Source organism: Schistocerca americana, chromosome 1 (assembly GCF_021461395.2).
Source record: "Schistocerca americana isolate TAMUIC-IGC-003095 chromosome 1, iqSchAmer2.1, whole genome shotgun sequence".
Lineage (NCBI taxonomy): Eukaryota > Metazoa > Arthropoda > Insecta > Orthoptera > Acrididae > Schistocerca > Schistocerca americana.
Genome location: NC_060119.1, coordinates 137,622,711 through 137,626,309, shown reverse-complemented (window position 1 = coordinate 137,626,309; position 3,599 = coordinate 137,622,711).

Sequence of the window (3,599 nt, the reverse complement as noted above, 5' to 3'; positions counted from 1 at the left end):
ATAGTCTTTGACAGGATCACACAGTTGGCGAGGAAGAGCGCACCAGTGACGTCACGGCCGGTAGCGAGGCTATATAACGGCGAGGTCATGGTGACACGGTAATCATGTTACCACCTGACAATGGCCGATGTAGTGTAACGACGTAAATGATTTTCTTTGGACATATGACCATGTGTAGACTTCGTCACCTACGTCAGTTACAACCCACTTCAAAATTATTTATATTCTTTTTAAATTGTCTCAGAATGGTTCTTGAACGAAACTGTAAAACATCATTTGAGTCGTATGCACAGAAATACGGCACTCGGGCCAATTGGTTTGCGTAAAATTTTTCAATTTAGATGTCGTTTGTTTCTCCTCAGAAATTATATTGATACACGTTATCTGATTTAATCGATATTAGAACCACATTGAATAAACTTTTGAGATTCAAAGTCGCGATGAACGCTGTCAAAATTCAATAATCTTGTCAAATATATTATTAATCCATTCACATAATTCTTCATAAATAAATCCTCGGAACACGTATTTCAACTTTAGTAGCATCCACTAGTTTATTATCTTCCTACATACAGACGTGAACCTGAGCCTTGACGAGACAAAACTAACATTTTCAATAAGATTTGTAAGTACGCTGTTTAGGTTTTTTTTATTGGTAACGCCACCTCTGTATAAAAATCACTGGCTGTGCTGTGTGCAGTCTGTGGCTAGTTTCCATTGTTGTCTGCCATTGTAGTGTTGGGCAGCGGCAGCTGGATGTGAACAGCGCGTAGCGTTGCGCAGTTGGAGGTGAGCCGCCAGCAGTGGTGGATGTGGGGAGAGAGATGGCGGAGTTTTCTAATTTGTCATGAACTGCTATATATATTATGACTATCAAGGTAAATACATTGTTTGTTCTCTATTAATATCTTTCATTTGCTAACTATGCCTATCGGTAGTTAGTGCCTTCAGTAGTTTGAATCTTTTATTTAGCTGGCAGTAGTGGCGCTCGCTGTATTGCAGTAGCTTGAGTAGCGAAGAATTTTGTGAGGTAAGTGATTTCTGAAAGGTATAGTTTAATGTTACTCAGGGCCATTCTTTTGCAGGGATTTTTGAAAGTCAGATTGCGTTGCGCTAAAAATATTGTGTGTCAGTTAAAGCACAGTCCTGTATAATTGTTCAAAGGGGACGTTTCATATGTCGACCCTTAGCCGAGGATACCTCACTGGAATCTTCTGATTTTTTCTTGTAGTTTGTGTAATTAGTGTAGATTTTGTTTATTGCTAGCGCGTAATTGTAGAGAGAATCTCCTTTGTAGTTGCAGTCTTTCATTGTTGTACAGTAAAACAGTTGTGGCATGCATGTAGATTTGCACCAAGTATTTCGCAGCTGCGCTGGCAATTAAGTAGACATTATTTCCATTGCTATGTTATTTTATTTTGTTCTTCAAATTGTGCTTTTCTGTGTTATCGTGTGAAATATTGTGACAATTATGGCGTGTGAAAAACGTAATACTAGGCTCCAAAGTAAACTGAGAAATGACAGTGAAGACGAAAGCAGTGTGTTAGCGCCGCAGAGTAATGAATTAACTAATGTTCAAAGTAGTAATTTGGTAATTGCGCATAGGGAAATGGAGCGGGCGGCAAACAATGGTGTAGGCAGTGAAACAATTAGTGAACAGGGAAGCATTATCGATCGATCGATCGGCAACACCTCGCCTCAGGAATCGGGAATGACAGAACACGATATTGCAAATACTGTAGACTCAGGTTTTGGGTTCTCACCGTTTTCTCAAATGAGTCAAGAAACATTTTCTGCTTGTCAAAACGAGAATGTTGCCGGTGCAACTTCACTGCCGAAAAGCACTGAGGAACATGTTTCAGACACCAGTGCATTGTTGTTACAATTAATGCAACAAATGGGACAAAAGCTTGAAAAGTTAGACACAATGGAACAACACCAGAGACAAACACAGCAACAGTTAGACACAGTGGAACAAAATCTCAAAAAGTTAGACACAGTGGAACAAAATCTCAAAAAGTTAGACACAGTGGAACAAAATCTTAAAAAGTTAGACACAATGGAACAAAATCTTCAAAAGTTAGACTCATTGGAACAAACTCTTGAACAAACACGTGAAGATTTAACTACTGAGTTACATAACATCGAATCGAAATGTCAAAAAGTCTGTAATGACGTAAAAACACAAATTTGTGAGCATTTTCAACCTATTTTTTCGCGGCATGAAAATGCATTACAGAATCAAGAAGCAGCCATAAAAGAACTGCAAACTATTGTTCATGAAAATCATGAGACCTTGCAAGCTAAATTTGACTCAGTTGCATCTACCGATTCGGTTACGCAACTTGCAAAAACTCAGGAAAACTTAAAGAGGACAGTAGATTAGATTTCAACACAAATGGACACTCTGAAACTTGGTTCAGAAAAACACACTGAGGAAATGTGTTCACTATCGGAGAAAGTAGCCGAACTTTCGGATCAGGTCACTAACTTATCTACAAAGGTAGATGATGATCTGAATGACACAAGACCTGTAGCCTTCACTGACACAGAAGAGTATGAACAAATTACAAAATTCAAACAGAATCAAAATCAAATCAATACACAGTACAAAAGAGAAAATCCGGGAAGTACAAGATCAGCTGACACAGGTAATATAATAATTACGCATTTCAGAGGACACTCGCGCCCCAATACGGGAAGAGGGACATAGAAATACGGAACAGCCACAAAATAAAGAAAGAAATTGGCAATGTGCACCGAATTTTGAGATGGAACGGCCGACACGACCTAACAATGACCATTATGCGACTCGTCAAAAAAATGGTTCAAATGGCTCTGAGCACTATGGGACTCAACTGCTGAGGTCATTAGTCCCCTAGAACTTAGAACTAGTTAAACCTAACTAACCTAAGGACATCACAAACATCCATGCCCGAGGCAGGATTCGAACCTGCGACCGTAGCGGTCTTGCGGTTCCAGACTGCCGCGCCTTTAACCGCACGGCCACTTCGGCCGGCCATGCGACTCGTCGACATGATGATTTTGACTATGAGCTATTCATTACTACACGTAAATTCAAAACATTTAAGAATTCTGGCAACGACATTTATCCACAAGCATGGCTCCATCAATTCTCTCATTGTTTTCCTCCCAACTGGTCGTTAGAACACAGATTAGAATTTATGTGTGGCTACTTTGAGAATGAACCAGCTGTAAGAATGCGATCGGTCATTCACGATTGCCACAGTGAAGGAGAATTTTACCATGCCTTCCTCTCAGCATATTGGTCTCAAGCCACACAAGACCGAGTAAAACATAGCATCATAATGATGAAACGTTTCGAACAATCTGAATTTTCCAGTCTTATGAAATATTTTGAAGACATGTTGCATAAGAATCAGTATCTTTCAAACCCATACAGCCCCTCAGAACTCATCCGCATTTGCTTAATCAAATTACCTGAACATTTACGACATATTATTTTAGCAGGACGTTGCAAAGAAGACATTGAGGCTTTTCAGGGACTGTTACAAGAACTGGAAATTGACACAGACAGTCGCAGGATGCGAAAACAGGAAAACAATCACTACAGGTCA